Consider the following 19805-nt stretch of genomic DNA (forward strand, 5'->3'; position numbering starts at 1 on the left):
GTCTACATAACTTCACAGAAGAAAATTTATTAATTCATTGTGCAGATCCCAAATCATAACAGGCCCATGATTATCAATCAAAGAAATCACATAATACCGGGCTCAAGTACTAATACTTACAACACATGTGTATAATTAGAGCAGAATTCTCTTGCTACATTTTATAATCAACATTAACTGGGTATTTAAAAACAATGTGCAATTTAGCAAGACTGCTTCTACTGTGCAAAATAGTTCCAATAACGTGCAATAGAGCAGTGTATTTATCTTATACATAATTGAGATTTTCACCACCAAATCCTTGGTAGCGCTGGTAAACAATTTAGTTGACCACTTTTCCTCTCACATTATAGCAATCTGCAATGATGCCGAAATGTGCAGAAATATTTTAAACAAAGTATTACAACGCATCAATAAAGTGCAATAGTGCTAACGACATATACGCAATAATTAATCACTCTATGGAACTACAGATTAATTTATAGAGAAGCAACACTATGATTGCGGACGCATAGGCTGAGATGGCTATTTACCCCCTAGAACCCATACCACACACTGATATCCATGGGTTGCTAAAGATCTCTATTCAAATATAAAAACAGGTTGGAGGGGCTTGAGGGAGTTGGAGAGATATAGAGAGAGAGAGAGAAAGAGAGAGAGAGGAGAGAGAGAAGGTAGAGGGTGGAAAAGAGGAGGTGGGAAGGAACAGGGAGTAAGTGGGGGGAGGGAGGGGAAAGAGGGGGAGAGGAGGGACATGTCCATGATCACTCCACCAAAACAATGTTGATATATACATATATACATATAAATGCAATGATGTTAAATCTACAACAGTGGCAAATATGAACTAAAGGATATAAATAATTGCTAACATCATTGGGAAATCATTCATAGCCACTGTGCTAGAATATGCCCCTGAATGTTGTACACTAACATGACCACTCTTTTTAGAAAAACATGTAGTTCTTCGTCTCTATTATGACCCCTTGGTTTGAGCGTCTCCATTTTAATAATAAGTCTTGCCTCTAAACATCTCAATTTTTTCTCTCTGTCTCCTCTGCGTCTGTGTTGCTTCACATGTGCAAGTTCACCAAATCTCATTAAGGAGACATCACTCTCATGTTCACTCTGGAAATGTACCGCCAATGGGTAATTCATATCTACATTTTTGATTGGCTTGTAGTGCTGCAAAATTCTACGTTTTAAGAGAACTATAGTAGAACCTATATATCACATTTTGCAAGGGCAGTCTGTCTAGTATACCACAAAGTTGGTTTGACATGTTATTGGTTGTTCAATGTGCCAAATATTGTCTTCTCCATATGAGACACTTCACTTTCACCTTAATGGCTAAACTACATACCTTCCATTTTTAGCATGATTTGAAGACATTACTGCACTTAGACTGCTTAAGCCCCAATGTCCTTGATTTGATAACGTCTTCTTTTAGCATACTCGGTGCCAGTTTGTCTTTCAATGTGGGAGCTCTAGAGTATGTAATTTGTGAGTGAGTGGCCAGAACTTTAGTTAAATCTTTGTCACTTTTCAATATAGACGAGTTTTTAAAAAAAATACAAGTAATTTGAGCAGATTGCACTGTGTATTTTGGAATATATCTAATGGTTTCATACTTACTGGTAACAGAACATTTAGGTTTTGATTTAAGCAGTTCAGCTCTGGTTACTTTTTGGTTTCTTTGTAGGCCATCTCAACAGTTTAATGGGTATAGCCTCTCTTCAGAAAGAGATTACCCATAGATTTGGCCAGTGCTTTGAATGTATTGTCATCAGAGCAGTTCCTCTTGGCCCTCAATAGTTCACCGTAAGGTATGCTTTGTATTAGTGTTTTGGGATGATGACTTTGTGCATGAAGCAGATAATTTGACGCAGTAGGTTTCCTATGTAGTTCTGACATTAGAGTGTTGCAGATTACCTTAAATTCCACATCTAGGAAAACCAATTCAGTTTCACTAATGGTCATATTAAGATGAATATTGTTTTAATTTTTATTTAAGCACTCAACATATTCGATACATTTCTGCTTAGGACCATCCCAGATGATAAATAAAGCTGTACCAATACACCACATGATTGACAAATGGGTCATCTTGTTCTGTCCATGCAATGGTTTCCTCCCACCAGCCCATGAAGAGGTTAGCATAGGTTGGTACTTCAAATATTGGAGGAATACCGGTCAACACTATAGAAACACGAGTTTGGATTGTACACTCTACATAGGCCCGGGGAGGATAGACAATATTTATAAATGAGATAGAGTACAGAGTCACAGGTTGCACTGAGCAAAGTAGCAAATAATAGCACGCTTCCATACAAATAAGTAATATTTTAATTAGGTATAAACAGTGGTTAAAAAATATTAAATCACTTAAACAGATATTAGCATTAAGGCTAATGACAAGAAACACTTTTCTAAAAACAATTATCATACGACTTCGTCAAAACCAGTGAATGGTTACAGAAAAACAATTATATATGTATCAAAGCATTAAGTCATTGCATACAATTGTCAGGTTGTTGACAAGTACAATCGTTTTTGACGCTGTTACAATCGAGAGAAATGGGGTCTCAAAAGGGGTCTCAACATGTTTCTGTTCCAAAGAAATCAACATTGAACATTGATCAGGAGAGTATCTTTTAAGCAAAATCCTATTCAATAAATCCAAATGGAAAAGGGGGGTGTAGGACCAGTGCAAACTGTGGGCTTAAAAGAAATAAAGGGTAAGCTAATTAATAGCTAACAAATCCTTAACAGTTCAGAAAGTAGAACTTAGAACCTAGACACCAAAGGTGAAATTACCTTTGATGGTTCTTGTGGGAGCAAACAACTTCTTAAATAAGGTGATGGGACTTCTTAGTAGACCCTTCATTGCCAAGGCTGAAAAGAAAAGCAAAAGCTTAGCTCTTCTGTGTTGCTAAACTAGTGCTTTCAAAATCTAGCTAGTAGGTGATAGTAGGGAGATGGCTAAAGGTAGCCTAGCACTCACCTGCTTGGTGAGCACTCACGTGTCTGTGTGTAACATTAATAACATACAACTAAACAGACTCTCTACGATAGGGACAGTTGATATGAAAAGGCACTGTACCATAGGAATAACTCAGCGCAGGCAAAATAACAAAAGTTTCTGAAATGGATCTCATTGTAGCTCGCGGCTACCTGAAGACTGAGCCGGGTGTCGGATCAGCAGCAAAATGGCTAAAAACAAATGCCGCAAAAACCATAATTAAAATTTGAAGGGTGGTGGACAGTTCAATCTTTCTAGCGGTCAAATAGAGATTTACCTTAGCGGGGACCTCATAGAGGATAGGGAGAGTCTGTCGCAGAGCTCGCGATTCTGTTCGGGACATTGAATGTGCCGCGTTAGATTGCTGCATAGCCAAGCTTCCGGTTTCCATGGCAACGCGGGAACACAGTCCTATCTTAGTTATGATTGAGCTAAGAGAGAGGGTCATATTGGAATATGGTGGATACCCTCGGAAACATATATGGAAAGAAGAAAATCTCTTATCTCTGGTGCAACAACTCAATCATAGAGTCTGATACTCAGTTCTTTAGAAGTCCGTAGGGACCTAAAGGTGTAAGATCGATCTTTAGGGGAAAAGGAAGGTGATGGAAAGTTCAGAGCTTGAAGGCCACAGAGGATCGGTATTGTTATTAAGCTGAAAAATGGTGTAATGGCAGACAGTGCGGAGCAGGGCTAGCAACGGAAATAGTCTTCTCAAATGTCTCATATATGCTTATATACTTTATCGGTAGATTCAACTTCCGATGTAGTTGAATCTTCAGAGGACATCAGTGGGGATGTGGACTCTACTGGTTTGATATTAAGACGCTCCTTCATCTGATCATCAAATCTCTTGGCAAAGGTATAGATGCGGCCTCGATCATAATCATTTTTGTCATATGTTAAAGGGCCTGCGGTAGCGGCCATGTAGTTATGGTTAAGTTGCTCAACCCATTGGAATATCACTTTTTGGGCAGCTTGTAAATTTGCCCCTCATGGACGGATCCTCACCAAACTTTGTGGTATATGGCCGCCTAAGAAACTTCTGAAAAGTTTGGTGCAGTTTCATCAAGGGGGGGCAAAGTTATAGGGGGGGGTCAAAAAAATGTGCGGAAATCCTCATAGATGGAAGAAATTGACTCAATCCTATAGCCCAAACCGCTGGATGGATTTTCACCAAATTGGCACCAGGAGCGGTGGCTTGGTCCTGAAAGTGTGCTTTTGTAAATTTGGTGTAAATCCATCCAGTAGCTTTTTTTTTAAACGGCCAAAACATAGGTGCAAACAATTAGTGGTATCTGGTTCCAGTCCACAGACTCACTTCTCTATTCGGTCAGCGGACAGCCCCGTGAACCAATCAGGGTCCGGCATGATGTCTGAGGACATCAGACGCACCCACTGATTGGATGCTCAAAAGCATGAGTTGCGTCATATTTTTTTAAACAGTCGCCATGTTGGATATTGCGTTGGGGAAAAAGTCTAGAAAAATCATTTGGGGTTATTTTATGGCTGAAAGAGGGCATGGAAAGCATAGGGGAGTGGAATAAAGATTATATTGAACTGTTTTTATGGGTGAAAACAGGGTTTGCAGATGCCACTTAGTCTGCAGTAAATTTTAATGCCCACAGACATCATTGCAGGGGGTTCAGGGCGAGTTTTGAAGGTGTATTGTACATACTTATTATATATTATATTGTGGTGGTGGTGGCCAGTGGCAAGATTCTAGGGGCCATAGGCCATGCTTCCAAGAATGTGGGCACTGGCCACACGCATTATAGCAATATGTGTATAGCAATTACAAATACAGTATTTGTAATATGATGGAATTATATAATTGAAGTGTATATGGTATTTATGATTGTAGTACAATTGAGAATAGTGTTTATGGAATATGTATTTGTTTATACTTGGTATGGTTACTTAGTTTCATACAATAATAAAGCTGGAATCTCTGGGTCTTTTTCTGTGAAAAGAACAGTATAATTTGTTAAGCAGGATAGTTTAATAGCTTTAATTGCATACAATTTTACATATACATGGACTTTTTGTGACCCTCATAAAGAGTACATTCAATGTACTATGTTTGGTACAACATTAGTGTGCAGTACACTGTTGTTGTATTGACATTCAATAATCATTGGGTCATTGGGAGAAATAAAATCCATAGAGGATTAAAAAAAACTATTATATGGAAGGGAATGTTTAAAGTAGTTAGATATCTGTTGGCATCTTCTTACTATATTGGACGTTAGAAGAGGCTTTGTAGTAACAACAACTGTGATGATGTATTTGATGGGCATTGCAATGAAGGGTATTTTTGGAGTAGTTAGATACCTGTTGGTTTATTCTAACTATTTCAACTTTTAAAAGTAGTATTGTAGTATTATGGATGAAGTTAGATACTGGTTGGCATATTCTAACTGTTTATTGTGCTACAGTTTAGTCAGTAAATTTAGGTTGAAGGAATATAAATTAGGCATTTGTTAGATTTGCTGGTAACCTATGTTTTGGAGTAATGGAGGTGCTCTTACATTCAAACCAACCTTTTCTTGTGCAGTATAGTGACCTGAAATGGTTGTGGCACCAGTGTGGTAGATTATGCCACCTGTTGTGAAGGTTTCCTTGTCAAGAGATACTTGGCCATGTGTAAAGCTAGTGAGCTTACAGTTATTTTTGGTACCATCTGCATTGTACCTTAGAAGCACTAACTAACTGACATATTGACTATGTGAAATTATTTGTATGCTGGAGCGATTGTCTGAATTGCAAAAAGGGCATAATATCCCATGCCATGATTTGCATTCTGCAGAAGCTGGTAAAATGGAATGGATTCACAATTTGATATGGATACATATACAAATCGTTAATTACGGAAATGCTCTTGTGAAACATGGTTGCAGAGAGTCTATGTATGTTTCCACGTGTATGAAATCTGGAAGATTTCATTTACATTTACAGTGATGTTTTTGGTTTCCAGTACTTGTAGTAAGTACATTAGGAATTCTTGTGGGTCTTCCTGTGTGTTTATGGTAAATGTTACCATTCCTAACAGTAATGTAATGATTACCTTATACATGAGACACTATAAGTGTTGTTAGGATTATTTGTGGCATTTGTATGAAGAATGAGGATTTGCAAACACAACTGGCCCAAGACATTTAAGTAAATGTTTCGAACAAATGGTGACAATTGGGAAAGAAGATTGATTGTTACATTTGCATAACAATTTACTCCAGTTGTGTTGCTGAATTTAAATTGATGGGCCTGCAGATCTTTTTTGAGAAGATATAGTTGTCTCTTTGTCTTCTGATGGATGTGTAGTTGAGATTGTAGTAGACAGTTTTGTGGTCGTATTATTTGATGGAGAAGCAGTTGGTTGTTGTTTCTTTAGTGATATTGTTGGGCAATCTGTTATGGGTTCTGTTTATATTTGTTTTCTTTTTAAAGGTTATATTTTTTGAGGTACATGCTATATAGCTAGATGGGGGGGTGTACCAGGGATGTATTTTCACCAAAATGCCAGGGGTAGCAGAAATAAAATCACATGACCCTTGACCTCTGATGACATCACAGGAAGTGATGTCTTTTGACCCCACTCTGAAGTGACATCACGGGAAGCGATAGAACACAACCTTTTACCCCATGAAAAAACAGGAAGTGGCATCACATAGCATTGTTCCTAAGTACACTATGAAAAATATGGTTACAATATCACTGTAACTTGATAAACATTTCATAGAGGAATGGATCAACATATGTATCGGAAGAAAAACACATGCAATAACTACAACTTGCGAAAAGCAAAATAGAAATACTGAAATGGATGGTTATTCTACTCAAAATGCTTTTTGAAGTATTTTGTCTTCGTTGTGAATTTGATGTCTTTAGGAACAGACTTAATTAGTAACTCACCCCCTGAAGTGTACCTGAAATAAACCTTTAATGAGTCTAGCAATGATTGTATAGAATTCCAGAAAGACAAATTATTTGTTATTCCTATTCTTTCTTATTTAGGGTCACTGCCTCAAAGTGTTACACTTGTGGAACCTCTTGTTTTTTTTGAAGAAGCCTGAACAAAAAATCCTGCCACACTAGAAATAAAGAGCCACATGGCATTGGCCACAGCCCAGGAGATTCATTTTGTACAAAAAATAACCAAAAGAAACAAAACACATTTTTATTTTTTATTTTTTTTAGGGGTACAAAGGGAGACCACAGGGGTAGAAAGGGAGACCTCATGGGTCGCAAATGCAACCACTTGCGACCCTAAATGACGTCCCTGGGGTGTACAGTGCATGTAGCCTTTGGTATTCTAGGATGCAAGAAATGTCTGTGTTGACTTTGTTTGCATCAAAGTTAACTTGGAATGGACCATTGATTGTATGGAGACAGGTAACTCATACCTTCTTTGAAGACTCTGCTGCCAATATCAATCAATGTGTGATCTAGGGTTAGACCTTGCAATTTGTGAATAGTGACAGCTTATGCATGAGATAGAGAGAATTGTTCTTGCTATTGTGTGGCCAATTATTTTAACTTCTGCAAGTTTGTGGATGTTGACAAACTGAATGTTGTTGTCATATGGATATGTTTGGAAGCCAAAAACTGTACCAATTACTCAATTGACTAAACCTTGTTCTACGTCAAGTTTACATTTTAGAATTACTCTGCAGTTTAGACAGACACAAAGTGAATATTTTTTCTAATCCAGTTGTGTTGGAGATACATTTTTCTAAACTGATTAGTTATGCTGTTGCTTGTTGACACAGAGGGTGTGTCATGCCATGTACTTCTAGTTTGCTGGTGGAAATGATATGCATTATGGGCTGCATTTCTTTTTTTTAACATTGTCTCATTTAATTCACTACAGCTTGCAAGGGTTGGCATTAAGGACATGCATTTTATATGTTGTTGAGTTAATTGTTCCATGACATCAGGAGCAGATGTGTTTCACCCATATAGTTCTTGGATTAGTCTACTATTTAACAATAACTTTGCATCTTCAGTAAGCAGACCAGAAATGATTTTTAAAATGTTAGCATAGGTGAGGTCTGCTGTATACTGACCCATGTTTTGAGATAATTATTTGTAGTGAAAATGTTGCAAGAGATTTACATTTCCAATGCTGCACAGTGTTGCAGCATTCTTTGTGTCCTAATGTTTTGAAAATAGGCTGAACATTTACTGGTGTTAACTGCAGAAGGTTTCCGAAAACAATAACATGTTTTCTTCCAAACAGTTCTTCGTAATCGGTTTTCAGGATGTTTTGCATTCTGAGGTAAAATTTACATTTGTTTCAGAATTCTGCGTATTTCAGTAGCAGCTTTTGCTGATAATTTGTAGTATTCTAATTTGTTTTGGTGTTCTACTGGAAGGAGCAGTAGTAAGTGTAAATGTACTCCTCCTATGCTGTAGGCAGCTACACCCATGAAGGCTGTTTCAACAGCCGAAAGTTTATTGTTTGTTAAGTTTTGTAGACATTTGCTTATTATTTTAATTAATTAAGAACATTTTACCAGAACCAGCTTCACCACTTACATACAGGAGCAGAGGTTTATAATGTTTACAGCTACAAGTTTTAGTTTCATGTTTAAAGCCATGTTCAATTTCTACAGTGATTTCTAGATAAATGGAGAGTTGTTCATTTAGCTGTGATTTTAGCACTCACAAGTCTTCTTCAGGTTGTTTATATTGATACCTGGTATTTTCTACTTCAGTCATGGCTATTTCTCCTTCATTTAGAATGAGTGGTTCTCCAAGTGGTTCTTGGCTACCTGTAAGAGAATGTTGACTGCCCTCAGGAGTGTCTTTATCTAATTGAGCTTCAATTTCTTCCTCTTGCTGGTGTTCATTGTCGAACATGTCCTTGTATTGTTTGAAATTGACATTTGTTACACGGCTTTCATTTGCTTTGAATGCAGATTAAAATGAGTCATAGTCACCTAATAATCATTTTTTTAACCCAAGGTTAAAAAGGTTGCAGTAATTCCGTGTAATCAGGTTTTCTATGTTGCAGATATTTAAATTATAACTTTATATGATTAATTAGTCTCAGATTTGTAAGTTTCACTAGGCGTCCTTCACAAGTTGAGACTGAATATTTGCCAGTTGTCTGACATTGTTTTTTTAGGAGTACTTTTTGCTATGTTGTACAGGCACATGTTTTCCAAAGCAGTACTTCTGTTTGGGTAGTATGTGTCAATGGAATTGTTTTTTAAAATGTCTTGGCTGTTCATTTGTGTCTATTTTTTCTATTTCTTGGTAGGATTCTCTTTTTCGGGATGAAGCTGGACCAAGGTTTAGCCAGACTATGTGTTCAGATATGCCATATAAGGCTGTACCTGTTAAACGGTCTGCAGATTTGAAGCATCTGCATTCTCTATGTGAGAGCATGTTTATAATGAAGCTGTCCAATTTTTGTGACAGTATTTTATCAGATGATATGCTACCCCAGAGGTCTTTTAGCTATGTTTTCTCAGCTTTGGTAGGATAGGCTGTGACATTGTTGGAACTGCAGTGGAATTGTCTGCAATGCATTTTATGTCCATGTTTGCATTCCACAAGAGTGCAATGATTACCATGTAGTCATTGATGTACTTTTAATGTTGTATGTGTTTTTAGGGGATTTGCCTTTTACACTGTGTCTAACAGAAGATATCAAGCTATTTAATTTCCTTTTTTGAAAACTGGTTTAGGGAAGCCAAAGTGACATTTTATATAGTATTTACCTTTGTTTTTATATCTACGTCAGCAGTATTTGGAAGCGTAAGATTTGTCTACGTAGGTCACTATGTGTGGTGTCTAAAGGGATGTCAGAGGTAATGTATTTTTGAAAAAACTGTGTTAAACAGTGGCATCTCTGTCATGGGCAAATGTGGGAGCATCTTTTATCCACAAAACCATGTGGATGTGTGCTGCTCCTCTGGATTGATAATCTTTTCTCCAAAAGAAGTGTTGCACGTATCCGAGCATTGGGATAGTTTTATTGCAGATGAAGTGTCGCAATGGAGCTATGGTGAAAGTACCTTGATACTTTGACAGGGTCAAGAGAACAGAGTTCTCCTTGTGTTTTTATATCTATTCCACCTTTATTTTGGTTTGCAGTGCGTAATAAATCTTGCAAGTCATCCCATGCATACTCTGTACAGCTTAAAGTAACACACAATGTGGGCAGGCCTAGGTTCCTTAGCATACAATGTACATCCGAATCAGTATTCTTTTGTACCACGCATGTTTGCCAAGAGATTTGTGATACTTGACTGCAAAACTCAGCTTTGTCTTTTATTTTTTTAAAGCAGTTGGGTAGCTGACATGTTTAAAAAATTAGAGCCTGTTTTTCAATGTGTGTGCACCTCCATAACATAGAGTTGCTAGTTCACTTTCAAACAGGAGGTGGAAATTGTATTTTACATTTTGTCTGAATCTGGGGTCTTCAGCATACATTCATAATGAGCGATATCCTGAAACACTAATTTGTGTGGACCTTTCATTGTATCTTCCTCATTTTCCAGTAGGAAACAGCAGAGGAAAAGAACGCGCTTCCACACCTTTTTCCCATATGTTCATTGGTGATCCTTTGGCTTAACACAATTCATATGTTTCTAATGCATCTTCAATGGTGTATTTGGAGTGTAGTGGGTGAATTGTATACTGGTCTACGATGTTGGCTGCAGTAACAGGATCTACACATTGAAACTGGCCAGTTGCTGGTGAATCTTTAATTATTTGCGTGGTTTCTCTTAAGTTTTCCTCTAGGTTTATATCTTTGTAGTATTAATTTGAAGGATTAAAGAATATCTAGGCTTAATACCACATAATAGAAACATGCCAGTCACAAAGTCAAAGTATAATGTACATTTATTAACAGGCAACTGTCTCACTCTCAACACCCAGCAATGTGTGCAAGCAGACACCGTGAGATGAGAGAGTGCTGGACATTTCAAAAACACAAGTATTTATACAGATTTTCCAAAATCCCGGACACATCGTCCAGCCCCTCTTCGTGTAATACATTTACCTCGGGTTCATAGCCTTTCCACATAACTAATACATGCTCAAACATCTTTACATAGTTTGTTGTTTTCCTTTAAACATTTTACCTGTTTTCCAAACAGAAGACACAAAGGTAACATTCCTTATTTTACTCGCTAATATTTGTCTACCATTTGTTCTTGAACTTAAAGTCAGTTTAATTTCAAGGAGAGAAAACAAAGATTCCTGCAAGAAGAGAACGTTCAAATATTCATCATTCTACTTTGCTGTTTGAACGTAGAAGGAACTATTGGAACAGATGGTATCTAAATAACTGATTAGTATGGCTTCTGCTTAACTCCAAGGTTTCTCAGTGTAGGATAAACAATCCACTTTACCAGCTTCAACATTCTTATCTACATTGACATCATGGAAACAGTACAAAGATAATTTTGGTCTGTGAAGCCAAAAACACAATTCTAAACAGGGGACAGAAAGCAAGAGGCGATCAAAATGGCGGATAACTCAAAATGGCGGCGTAATCACCCTGTTTCAGGTTCATTCAATGCAATTTATAGTGCGATGCGAATGTGCTTTGGCCAATCGTTTACTATTAGGCGGTATTCATGCAAAATATACTTTTACACATTGTTTTCTTTCAGATATTGTACGGCTTGTCTAACTTTGTTTAAGTCGACTAGTTGTTGCCAAATTTGTTGGTACACCACTAACCAGTAAAATCAAAGATTGATCTATTTGCTGTTGTACTCTGAGAGTTTCAACATTTTCTTTAAGATCTAATGGCAAATATACTACTTTGCCACAGATGACCTTTAGTAACTCAGATGGAGGCAATTTGGCCGTTATCGGTTGAAGGTGTATTATAGCTTGAAATGGGTGTACTGTTTGGATTATAATGCTCTCATTCAAGTTAAGTTGTTGGAGAGCCTTTGGAAGTGTGAATATTTCTAAGTGACAGAACATGATGGCATTTGGTTATTATCAAGCTTTGCTTTGTAGTATGTGCAAACTGTTGAGGGGTCAGTTATTTTGTATTTATTTTCTGCTGTTAGATATAAATCTAATTGAAATGATTGGGATTCCTCATTGTCCTCTATTTTGTAGGCCATCTACTATTTTTGTGCTTTTCTCATCAAATGCTCTGCAACAACAGACACATGCTTGGTCTGGTATTTCAGCAGATGTATTTAAAAACGTATCCATTTCTTTTTTGTATGTGCTTGTTAGGAGGGTGGTGTTCGTGAGGCTTTCGTTAATGTTTTCTGAAGTTACTGAATTTTCTAAGTCAACTTCAGTGCTAAAATATTTATTTCGGATGTGCTCTTTTTTTCGAAGGAGTTTTTTGGCTGTTCCATGTAGTAGAATTTCATTAAAATGTTGCAGTTCTAGAGCAGGACTTTTTGCATAGTTTAGTATAGTATACTCAAATTAGTACCAAACCCACACACGAAAAAGGCAGGATACTTGACTGGGTTGCGGCCCTAAATTGCACCATCTCCCCACTAGATCCGACACCACTAGTATGGTCAGACCACCACCTGATCACCTTTAAATTGTTTATAGTCATAATATCGAAAACATAATTTCGAATTACAAAAATGTCGAAACAAAAATGTCGAATTCAAAAATGTCGAAAACACATACATATAATAGAAAAAGTCATTAATTCGAAAATAAAATGTCGAAAAAAAAATCGAAAAACCAATGTTAAAATAACTATGTAAAATGTCACAAATACTAATGTTTTTTATGGGGGGGGTCCCCCCCAACCCCCCATCCCAAACCCCTACCCCAACCCCCCCCTCCTCCCCATCCCCTCCCAACACCCCCCATGGATATACCTTTAATTTAAAAAAAAAAATATTTAATAAAACATTAATTAAATAATTAATTATTAAAAAACCCCATCCTAAACCCCTACCCTAACCCCCCCTCCTCCCCACCCCCCCCACCCACCATGGATATACCTTTAAATATTTAAAACAATTATGTTTAATAAAGTATTATTAATTAATTATTTATTTAAACATTAATTCGAAAAAAAATCGAAACAAAATCGACATTTTTGTAATTCGACATTTTTATTTTCGAATAAATACTTTCGACATTTTGACTTTTGAAAATATTAAATTCGATATTATGACTGGACACCCTTTAAATTGCATATCAACAACTTGGAAAAGAAAAAGTCCATTATTGCTCCCCCATGCCTCACAAGGAACAAACGTAAAATCACAGCAGATGCTCTAGTTCCTTTGATAGCCCCCCTACTTAATGCCATACCGGACACCAATGATCCCAACACTCTAATTAACATTTACAACGAGACTATGACTAAAGCCATTGATGATATTGCCCCGCTAAAATTACGTAAAAGTAAACCTATAGCCCATCTTAACTCATGGTTCACTCCAGAGCTGAAAACACTCCGCACTGAAAAAAGAAAATGGGAATCTCGTTGGAAATCATCCCCCACACCTGAAAACAAAACTAACCTGGCCACTATCACTGCTACTTACAAAAACAAGATAATCCAGGCCAAAAAAGAAACCTATAATGACAGAATAGCCCAAGCCAGCTCCAGCACCAAAGAACTATTCAACATTCTAAGAGAACTAGAGAACCCTAATCCACCGCCAGACACATGCACCGAGGATAAAGCATGGTGTACCGGCATTCAAAATGCCCTATCCAACAAAATCAAAGGACTGCAGACTAAAATAGCAGACAAAAGATCCCAACTAACAGTCACTTCTCCAGCTCCTACACCTACCTCTTACACCAACTCAGGTTCTCATTCAAAAAGGTCACCATTCCTGAAGTCCACAAAATCATTGCGTCTCTTAAACCGTCAAACTGCAAGGGCGACAGTTGCCCTGCCCAGATTATAAAAGATGCAGCTAGAGACCTCGCCCCATTCATCACCAAACTTGTAAACTCCTCGTTCTCCAACAATTCCGTCCCAAGTAACCTCAAACTGTCCTGGGTTCTACCACTATAAAAAAAACAGACCCTTGACCCGGCTATACCCACCAACTACAGACCAATCATGACAGTCCCCTTTCTACTGAAAATCCTGGACAGAATAGCCTACTTGCAGATTCAAGATTATATGGAAGCTCACAAACTACTCGGCACCCGTCAATCTGGCTTCAGACCTCGGCATGGAAAAGAAACTGCACTTGTCAACCTTAAAAGCCAGATTGATGAATTGAAAGACAAAGGAAAGATGGCCATACTACTTCTACTCGACCTCTCTGCAGCTTTCGATCTGGTGGATCACTCCATCCTTTGTAACCACCTTTCCTCAGCGGCCCATTTCTCCAGTTCTGCTGTTGCCTGGATCCAATCTTTCCTCACAAATAGAACCATGCGCTTGTTTTCACCTTCAGCAGCTGCTGACCCTATCCCCGTCACCTGGGGAGTCCCTCAAGGATCCTGCGTTTCACCCACTTTGTACAATATTTTTTGCAAAGCCATTATTTGACAAAATGGACCGTCTGGGTGTCACCTACACAAATTATGCAGATGACACCCAGATACTCCTAACCCTCTCAGGAACCTATGACATAGACGTTGCGCGGATTAACAAAGTCTTCATCATCATTCAGGCATGGATGGCCACACACGGCCTCTGCCTGAATGATGATAAGACCGAATTACTCCTAGTCGGATCACCTAACAACATCCTTGAACTAAGTCCTCACTACACAAATATAGTCATCAATGGGAACAGTATACCCATTGCCAAACATGTAAAAACTTTAGGTTTCTACTTCGATGCCTAGTCTAACCTAACTAAGCACATCAACATGACATCATCGGCCACAGCTTACACTGGCAAGTTGATCAGAGCCTGTAGACCTCTACTATCCCCCACTAGCTGCCTTACGCTGGCGAGAGCGCTAATACAATCCAAACTTGATTATTGCAACAGTCTTTATCTAGGAGCGAACAAAACTATCTTAAACAAACTACAGATTATGCAAAATAACGCGCTCAGAGCCGCACTGAATATTCCTAAAAGAGAGCATATATCAGAAACGAGAAAGTACCACAGGTGGCTCTCTATACAGGACAAAATTGCCCTATGTGCCTCACTCATAAAGCTCTTAACCACCAAGCCACCCACTACCTCACAGATAAATTCACATGGAAGGTATCCAATAGAACCACCAGATCTTCCAACACACCATGTCTGGTGGTGCCCAGATTTAATCTAAAAAGAGCCGGAGGTTCCAGCTTCCCAGTATTAGCTGCCCATCTCTGGAACTCTCTCCCACAGAATATTCAAACCATTCAGACCTTCAACAATTTCAGAAGTCAGGCTATTACCTGGATACTAAATAAAACATAAAATAACAGTTCCTGATACCACTAACTATTAGGTGATCGGCTCATACGACTGCTCTGACCAAATGTATAACATGTATGTATAATGTGCAATTTGTATATATTTACCATTGTAACCTTACTATGCATGTTCAAACTTTTTTAATGCATATAATTGTCAACCTATGCCTTGTAACCATTACTATCCTTAGCGCCCAATTACCTCCGGGTCAGGTGCGCGATATAAATAAAATAAACAAACAAACAAACATAGTCTATACACAACATTCTGTATGGCAGAATGGTGTGTTGCTAACATTTTGATGTGGTTGAAGGTGCTATTGCAAACAGTTCCTGAAATGCAGGCTTATTAATGTCCTTGAAGTCTTTGAATGTGCACTGGACAGGAGTCCATTGTTTGCAATGTTTTTAATATTTGTATTATACTTAGTCTTTTAGTTTCACATAGGGATTGAGGAATTGTCGTAAAGATTTGAAGGATTGTTGGCGTACGTTACACATTGAGCTGCATGTCCATTTGTACAAAGGCCATCAGGCCGCACAGGTGCAGTCACATGATAATGTATGGGGACGTTCGCGGCCCTGGTGGCCGTCTGTGGATGCCCATCGGGTGTGAGACGCAGGGCGCATGACCGTCCAAATGGATTTGGACTAATTAAAAATGCCTCAGGCAAAACCGGACATGTGTGGCCAACGCACACTGTCTGGGGACACCCCAAGTTTGAGAACAGACACCCCAGACTGTCCAGCGTGTCTGTTCTCAAAATCGGGCTGTCCCCCGAACAGTCGTATAGTCCATGGACTATTAATTGGGGTTTCAAAAAAATAATATGACAGACCAATATACAAGATTTTCATAGTATAAAACAAATAATTGTATTTATGAAATGGATGGGGTCCCGGGAAACATACATGGGAGAATTTTGAATCTCTGTACAATAGCGATCAGGGGCAGAAGGGAGTGAAGTTTCATCAAAGCGCCTTTAATTTTTATTTTGGGAATTTGATGGGAATGATTTCTGGGGACAGGTGCTAGAAGGACAGTGATAATCAACATTTTTAATAACATGATTTTTAACATAATTTAAAAGTTCCTTAAAGTCATTATTAAGTTTATCAAATTTTCACCATTAACATACCTCACACGTCTTCATCACAGTCCCCCACTAACTCCATGTCACTTTATCTTGTAACTGTCCCCAACTAACCCACCTCACTCTTCATCATCACTATACTCCACTACCTCCAACTCACGCTTCTTTGTCACAATCCCCCACTAACTCCACCTCACTCTTCTTCATCACTGTACCAAAATGCCACACCTCACATTTCCTTGTCACAGTCCCTAACTACTCTACCTCACCCTTCCTCATCACCATCCCAACACACTCCATCTCACTCTTCTTCTTCACAGTCCCCCACTAACAGCACCTCACTCTTCTTCATCACAGTCCTCCACCAACTCCACCTCACTCTTCTTTGTCACACTACCCAACTACCCCACCTCACTCTTCTTCATCACAGTCCTCCACCAACTCCACCTCACTCTTCTTTGTCACACTACCCAACTACCCCACCTCACTCTTCGTCATCACAGTCACCAACTAACTCTACCTCACTTTTCTGTCACAGTCCTTGACTAACTCCACCCCTGTCTTCTTCGTCACAGACCCCAACTACCCTGCCTCACATTTTCTCATCATTGACCCCAACTAACTCCACTTCTTTATTCCTCATCACCTTTCTCCCACTAACTCCACCTCACTCTTCTCCCTCACAGTCCCCCACTAACTCCACATCACTCTTCCTCGTCACATTCCCCAACTACCCCATCTCACTCTTCCTCATAAGAGTACTTCACTAACTCCAACTCATTCATCTTTGTCCCAGTCCTCCAGTAACTCTACCTCACTCTTCTTTGTCACAGTTCCCAACTACCACCACCTCACTCTTGCTCATCACAGACCCCAACTACACAACCTCACTCTTCCTCATCACATCATTCCCCCACTAAGCCCACCTCACTCCTCTGTGTCACGGTCTCCAACTACCACCACTTCACTCTTGCTCATCACAGACCCCAACTACACAACTTCACTCTTCCTCATCACACTCCCCCACTAAGCCCACCTCACTTCTCTATGTCACAGTCCCCAACTACCTAACCTCACCCTTCCTTGTCACTGTCCCCCAATAACTCCTCCTCACCTCCTCCTCACTCTTCTATGCAACAGTCTCCCACTAACTTCACCTAACTCTTCTTCTCAACAGTACGCCGCTAACTCCACCTCATTCTTCTTCGACACAATCCCCCACTAACTCCACCTCACTCTTCTTCGGCACAGTCCCCCACTAACTCCACCTTTCCTCCCAGCTCACTCGCTCCACCCCTCAGGCCAACTCTACTCCAGCAGTGCTACCTACCTTTTCGGTTATCCAACCCATGTAGCATGTGTCAATTGAGGCTTTCGCCGCCACTTTTTCACCCCCCATCGCCTTCGGCTGACCAACACCCTGACACAGCCCTTTCTATGCTCCACTCTGCTATATCTGACACTCTTGATGTTCTTGCTCCCGTCATGAGGATCCGCTTGAAGCCCAAAGCCAAGTGCAACACCTGGTATGACTCAGACCTCGCCACCCTTAAATGTAAGTGCAGGGTGGCTGAAAGGAAATGGTGTGCTTCCTGTACATCCTCTGACAAACTGGCCTGCCGTCTGTTCCAAAGTCGATACCAGCTCTCTGTCTGCACCAAGAAAAGATCCCTCATTCAAGCCCGCGTCTCTGTGGCATCGAACAACTCGGCCGAATGTTTTAAAATCTGCAAGGAACTGGCCAATTCTGTTGCAGTCTCTACCTCTCTTGTCCCCTCCCAGGCCCTCTGCATGGCCCTGGCTTCTCATTTCATCTCTAAAACTCAGGACATCCTGTCCTCTCTCTCTTACTCTCCTCCTCCTCCATCTATACCCCGCTTCTCATCTGGCCCTTCTGTGGCCACCCCTCCTCCCTTCTTCTCTGCCTTTCCCCTGTTCTCCCCAGATGAGGTTTCTAGACCAGTCCGATCTTCGAAAGTCTCGTCAAAACAGGTTCTCCCATGTTCCTCTAAAACCATCAAGGACCACATTGACACCCTGGCTCCTGCTTTGGCCAACTTCGGCAACCACTCCTTCGTCATTGGACTCTTCCCTTCCCCCCTGAAGCACTCCCTTATGCACCCTCTTCTTAAGAAACCCTCAGCTGATCCCTCCTGCCCTGCTAACTACCGCCCAATCTCCATCACTCCTTTCCTGGGTAAACTCCTGGAAAAGCTGGCCATCTCCCAGCTTAATCTTCACACTGAATCTGTTGGTTGTCTCCATGACCATCAGTCTGGCTTCTGTGTTGCCAGAAGCACTGAAACAGATCTCCTGAACATCCATGAAGACCTGCTATCCAACCTTGACTCCAATACCCCATGTGTCCTCATCTTACTTGATCTCTCTTCGGACTTCGAAATGGTCAACCATGCCAGCCCGCTCAACTGTCTCTGTGATAACCTGGGTATCACTGACTAGGCCCTGGCTTGGCTGACCTCTTTCCTCAGCGATCGACCCTCCCAGGTCCAACTTCATGCCCACTGCATTGCCGCTCTCTGCCCCAACATTCAGTGCTATGCGGACGACACTGAGCTAATTTTCAGGCTCCTTTCCGCCACCTCTTCTCCTTCTCTCATCTCTGACTGTCTGTCCGCTATCCAGGAGTGGTGTGCCACCAATGATCTCTACCTGAATGCCAGTAAGACTGAGATTCTCCTCATCAGCACACCTGCTCCCTCCTTTCCAATCACTCTATGGTTGGCCTCTCTTGACCCTCTCACTTCTCCCACCTGTGAGGCTAAAAACCTTGGGGTCATCTTTGACTCCACACTATCCTTCTCCCGTCACATCTCCGACGTCTCTAAGAAGTCACTCTACTAGCTGCACCTCCTCAGAGGTATTCTTCCTTTCCTCTCCTTCCCCCAGAAGCTCACTGTCTCCAGAGCTCTGGTTCTCTCTAGGCTGGACTACTGCAACAACCTCTTTCTAAATCTTCCTGCTTCCACTCTCCGCCCTATGCAACTCATCCAGAACAGGACTGCGAGACTTGTCCTTGGCCTCAAGCCCAGGGATCGTATCTCTCCAGGACTGAAATCTCTGCACTGGCTCCTAGTGCCTGCGAGGATTACATTCAAAACCCTCTGCATTATCCACAAGGGCTTCTGGGGACTCAATACCATCAACTCTCTCTTCCTAAATATCTTCCTTGTCGAGCTCTTAACTCATCTGCCTCCAACTCCCTCAGGGTCGGTCGCGTTTCCAAGCAACGAGTTGGTGGTAGATCTCTTTCATTCGGCTGAGGCCTCCCTCTGGAGCAGCCTCCCAGCCCCCCTGAAACTTGAGGAGAACCATCTCTGGTTCTG

The sequence above is a fragment of the Ambystoma mexicanum genome, chromosome 1p, assembly GCF_040938575.1.
Source record: "Ambystoma mexicanum isolate Mex_15411 chromosome 1p, UKY_AmexF1_1, whole genome shotgun sequence".
NCBI lineage: Eukaryota > Metazoa > Chordata > Amphibia > Caudata > Ambystomatidae > Ambystoma > Ambystoma mexicanum.